We start from the raw sequence: 6,000 nt of genomic DNA on the forward strand, positions 1-6,000 counted from the left end.
TAGAGTAGGTGACCAGCAAGCCAACTTGTGGCTGTGGTCTTTCTATTTATTCTTGTAATAAATAATCATTTTTCGTATTAATGATAAAAACACCTTGGCATTCTATATCTTTGTCCCTTTGTCTCAAACATAGATATAGTCCTTACAGTCATTACAAGTACTAGTAATTGATCGTTAGGATCGTGAGATATTTACTTTAGTATTATAATTGTTAAACGTGTTAGTCGAAGGGTTACGCCACCAATGAGGATATCTGCCTTTCCCATTAAGAGACTAGCACTTAGTGTATGTGTACTGCATCTCATCAGTAAACGGTATTGTGATATCGACATGCATAAGTGGGTGCTCGTAAGTTGACGAATTCACTGAACTCCTTCACCCTCGAAATCTCTAAGTGGTTCTCAATAATCGAGTAGAGATATCTATGGTATAGTTGTACACCATTAGTCCTTATGACCTAGACATCATCGTGACTTCACTAGAGGACCAGCTGTATCGTGACATGTTCCTGAGTTCCACCGAGGACCGCCCCAAGGGCCAGTGTTCGTGCAGTCAGAAATCTAGTGGGAGGTCTGTGCATTGTAGTCGGGGATTCGATCGCTAGAATAGTCTTGGATGTCTTGTGTGTTCTCATAGTTTGTAATCTCTAAGTCTCTGGCCAGAGCTGACTAAGTGATGATTAGAGAATTCGATTTTCTAGGTCATGTACGTAACGGTTACAACACTTAGAACGATCGCACAGTCATTGAACTACTAAGGAGGTCTCGATGAACCAATGCCTCTAGTTCAATTGGGACATATGAATCGAAGGGATCGTACTGTACGTTAACTATTTCAAAAGGTTCTTGAAGGCACTTCATTTGTATATATCTAGGGAATCATGACGCGTAGTTGCTAGACGCCAATCTTGATTCGTTGGGTGATTAAGGTGAAACGAGCTTCATCTTAATCATAACTCTAAGGGATGAGTTTTGACCACAAAGGGTTGTGGGCCCACGGCTAGCTTTCACCTGAACCATCGAGGGTCACACTGCTCGTGCACATGAGATCTTTGAATAAACGGTCAGAGATAAAAATGTTTTATCTTTGCATGATTGGAAGTCAATATGATTGAGTCCAGCATTCATAATTTGGAATTATGAATGAGAATAAGAAAAGAAAAAAAAATAGGCGAACATCTTAGTGGACTTTCTAAATCGGGAAGTTTCCAAATTTAGAAAGTTGGAAATCGAGCACTGCCACTCGTAATGACGAGGACATTATAATGATTCCGAAGATGAAATCGTTACAATTTTCCGATCATTGAATTGAGAGAAACGAGCGAGTAAAGAACTGATGAACTTAAGCTGTTGGGCTCGGTCCAACTTAAGCCTGTTAGGGCTTTTAGGCAAGACACTATAAACACTTGATTTATAGGTCTTGCACAAAGATAACACATCTCACACAAACCCTAGCAGCTCGCCTCTCTCTCTCTCTCTCGGCCATACTAACTCACGACCGCCGCCGTCGCCCCCGTTCCACCGCCGGAAATCGGCCTCTCTTGGCCGATCATTGTGGCAGTTCTTTTCCTATTTTCTATTCTTCTGTTTACTCTAACTATTGCGTGTCTAGTGCCACGTTTTAGTAGATCGAAGAATACGAGGTGAAATCCGAGAGGAGGAAGATCGGAGAATCGAGGAGCAGCCCCCGAGCCGACGACGCACGCGCTCCCACCCGCCGCCCGAAGACAGCGCGTGATCCTCACGCGCCGCCGTAGCTTGCACCACCGCTGTTGCTGCTTCGCCGTCACCGCTCCCGGATTGCACAGATTGGTTTCTGTGGCAATCTTGCTTCGTTTCGTGCGCCAACCTCACGCTTCAAGAGATAATTCTCGAATCCGATATTCGTTAGGTTTTAATTTAATTAGATTAAATTATCCTAGTTCGTTTTCGTAGTATGTTTTGTGAATTTGTATGTTTTATATGTTTACATGAAATTTATGATTTACTGCGAGCATGTTAATTGATTTAATCCGAACATGCTAATTGATTTACTGTCGATTAAATTAATTCGCATTATTGTCGTTTTTAATTTCGCTGGAAGCGCAAAGGTACGCAATTAATTGTTTATAATTATCGGGCATGTGATTATGTGATTTAAACTCGTTTAATTCGCATAAATTTTTTGTTTTCCACTGCGTACACGTGTCTGATTCCCAATAGTGGTATCAGAGCTCGTTGCGCAATTAATTGCGTTTGTATATGCTATGCTTATTTTGATGCATGTTCGATTTATTAAAGTTGTGATTGTTGTATTATTTAATTGGGTGTTTTTCGAAAGTTTAAAATATTTTTGAAATATTGTTTAGTATTTTTTCCAGCTTTAAAATTGTTTAAAATTGAAAAATCGGGTCTATAATTTAATTTAAAAATGTCGGTTTTTATTAATTCGGATCGTACCAGTCGAACCAGCCAGTTCTATGGTTCTAGTCGATCCAATTGACCGAATCCACGTGGATTTGGGCCGGTCAAACCGGTTCTCGGTCTGACTGACCTGGCCCACTGATTTGGGTCAACTGGCCCGGTCAGAACCGGACTGTTTCTGTCCGAACCGGTCACACCTGTCGGGCCGAACCGGTTCACAGAAAATAAAAAATAAAAAAAAAAGTTATTTCAGATTTCTAAAATTAAACTTAAAACATATTGATTTTAATTTTTGAAAAATTATTTTCAATTAATCCCAATTAGATAATCGAATCAACGATCATCTATTTTAGTAAATAGGTGTTCGATTAATTAATTAATTTACATTGTTAAATTAATTTTAATTAATAGAACACACATATAATATTGATTATACTTCAACTTAATTACTAGTACCTCAACATTATTTGATTGATTTATGCTAGTTGAGGTCCTATATTTATTTTGAAAACCCGATAATTAATTAATGTAATTAATTATATAGTTAGGTCGTATGTTCCTCTTAGGACAATATGCGCTTCCATATACCTTTAGAGAACATAGATGTAGGAATCACATAGACCAATCCGAACCTTCTGATGAGATAATTTTTTTTCTAAAAATCCCTCATTCTTAATTTAATTAAGAATCATTTCAAGCTATAAAGAAAAAACCAATTTGTTGAATTTTTCTTTCCTTCTGCCAACGATTGAATTATGTGTAGCCCTTTACTGTAGTGCAGTAAGCCGTGTTAGCGGGGAGTGCTATGGTAAAGTAAGTTGTAATTCAATTGACATAACGATGAAGGTAGCCATAGAAAAGGGTTATGGTAGATTAAAGTGGTCGGCTAGATTAACTAGGGACTGCATTAGTTTGGCATAATTAAGTTCTATGAGCATCTTTGATTGGTAGGTTAGACTTGAAAGACACACGACGATTTTGAATTCGCGAGATTTACTAAGGTCATTATCAAGTGTGAGTAAAATTAATTTAGGGTCATATAAACGATATGATTGATTGTGATCTACCTTTGGGCAAATATAATCGGGCTAGATTAAATACGGGTTATATTTGTCTATTGGACCTAAAGCCCATTAAAGAAAAATCAGTTTTCTCGTTTGTCTACTAGAGGGAAGTGGAACTCGATAAAATTAGTGGGAGAACAATTAAATAACATAAGTCCAAACATTTAATTGTAAAATTCATTTAATACAAATCTCTAATCATCATCTTCTCTAAACCTCTCAAATAGTCATGTCTAAGAATCCCATAATGTCAATCCTCGACAATAAACTCAATGGCTCTAATTACCTAGATTGGTTGCATAGTCTTAAACTTGTGCTAACCGTTGAGGGGCGTCTCTATGTCATTAATGAGAGACTTCCTTCCACTATACCCGACACTGCGACCGATGCTGAAAAGGAAACTTATGAAGCATGGAAGAAAGACGACACTCATGCTAGGTGCTATATGATAGTCGCCATGGAGCCCGCGCTTGCGAGGAAATATGAGTCTCACTTACATGCTTTCGATATCAAGGCTCACCTCGATAGCATGTATAGTGAGAATATTAGGGCATTTAGGTACGCTGCTACAAAGGAGTTGATCACTGCGATACTGCGCGAAGGAACTTCGGTCCACGAGCACTGTCTCAAAATGACCACTCTCCTTGAAAAGCTAGTGAATCTCGACGTCACCCTCCCTGCCGAGCTCTCGTTGGATTTGATCCTGTTGTCTCTTCCTAGCTCTAATGAATCATTCATAGTGAACTTCAACATGAACAAACTAGATCCTCCCTTGGATGAGTTAATGAACATGTTTGTCATTTTCGAGTCCACCATTAAGAAAGAGAAGTCTGTTCTCGTTGCTGCTACTTCTGGAAAGAAGAGTTCTTCCCAAAAGAAGAGAAATGAAAGAGTTCCCTTCCTTAACAGCAAGTTCGAAGTGGGTGAAGGTAGTGGGGCCCCAAGGCAAAGGTCAGCAAGCAAGTTGATGATGCTTGCCATCATTGTGGAAAGAAAGGACATTGGCGCTGCAACTGCAAGGCTTACCTAAAGCGAAAACGTTCTGAAAAGGGTACGTATTTCATTGACGTAAATTTGTCTGTCAATTCTTCTTCTTGGGTAATCAATACGGGCTGTGGCTCACACTTATGTAATGATTTGCAGCTAATGACAAGAAGTATAAAGCTTAGAGTGGGTGAGACCTACCTAAGGATGGGGAATGGAGCAAGAGTTGCTGCTGAAGCCATTGGCACAATTTACTTAAATGTTTTGGATTCTAGTTTTCCTATTGTTTTGAACGATTTTTTATTTGTTCCGTCTCTCATTAGAAACCTTATTTCTATTGTTGTATATGATATTGAAGGTTTTACATTGTTTTCGGAAATTCGATTTGCATTATACAAAAGAATGAAAATTTGATTTGCAAGGGACAACTATTAAACAACTTATATGAACTAAATCCAAGTGAAATACCTATTAATGTTATATCAGCAAAATGTAAGGAGATAGATCAAAACCCCGCACAACTTTGGCACGCTAGATTAGGTCATGTCTCTTTATGAAGGATGAACGATTTTGTTAGTGAATGATTGTTCACTTTGGACGACGTGAAATCACTACAAACTTGTGAATCTTGCCTTAAAGGGAAAATGACCAAGTCACCCTACAAACGGAAAATGGAGTGGGCCGAATGTCTTTTGGATTTTATCCATACAGACGTATGTGGTCCACTAAGTGATAGTGCGAAGGGTGGATACAACTACTTCGCTACCTTTACCGACGATTATTCTAGGTATGGGTACATGTACTTGATGGAGTACAAGTCCGAAACATTTGAAAAGTTCAAAGATTTTCGACACGAAGTAGAGAAGCAACTCGGACGAAGTATTAAGAAACTACGATCCGATCGTGGTGGAGAATACTTGAGCATCGAGTTCATTAACTATCTAAAAGAGAATGGAATACAATCTCAATGGACTCCACCTGGAACTCCTCAACTTAACGGAGTTTCCGAGCGTCGGAATAGAACCTTGTTAGACATGGTTCGATCTCGATCTATGATGGGGTTCACCAACTTACCGGCATACTTGTGGGGTCATGCAATTCACACTGCCGCGCATTTGCTGAATAGAGTTAACACCAAAGCAGTTAAATCCACACCATATGAACTTTGGCATTCCCGGAAACCCAATTACAAACACATTAGGATATGGGGTTGTCCCGCTTATGTGAAGCGATTAGTGGGAGATAAGTTGGATAGTAAATCCGACCTATGCTACTTTGTGGGGTATCCCAAAGACTCAATGGGATACGAATTCTATGATGTCAAGGAAGCAAAGACGTTTGTTTTGAGAAATGCCACCTTTTTAGAAAGGGAGTTTCTATACGACTGAAAAGGCAGCATGATAGAACTTGAAGTAGTTCAAGAACTGCAAAGTGAAGTTCAAGCACAAGAATAAGTAATCGAACCAATACAACAATCCACTAATATACCTCCTGAACCAACAGTGCGTAGATCCGAAAGAGTTCAGAAATTGCCGGATAGGTTATTCCTC

The sequence above is a fragment of the Erythranthe guttata genome, chromosome 5 (genome assembly GCF_056151865.1).
Source record: "Erythranthe guttata isolate IM_541 chromosome 5, IM_541, whole genome shotgun sequence".
In the NCBI taxonomy this organism is placed as follows: domain Eukaryota; kingdom Viridiplantae; phylum Streptophyta; class Magnoliopsida; order Lamiales; family Phrymaceae; genus Erythranthe; species Erythranthe guttata.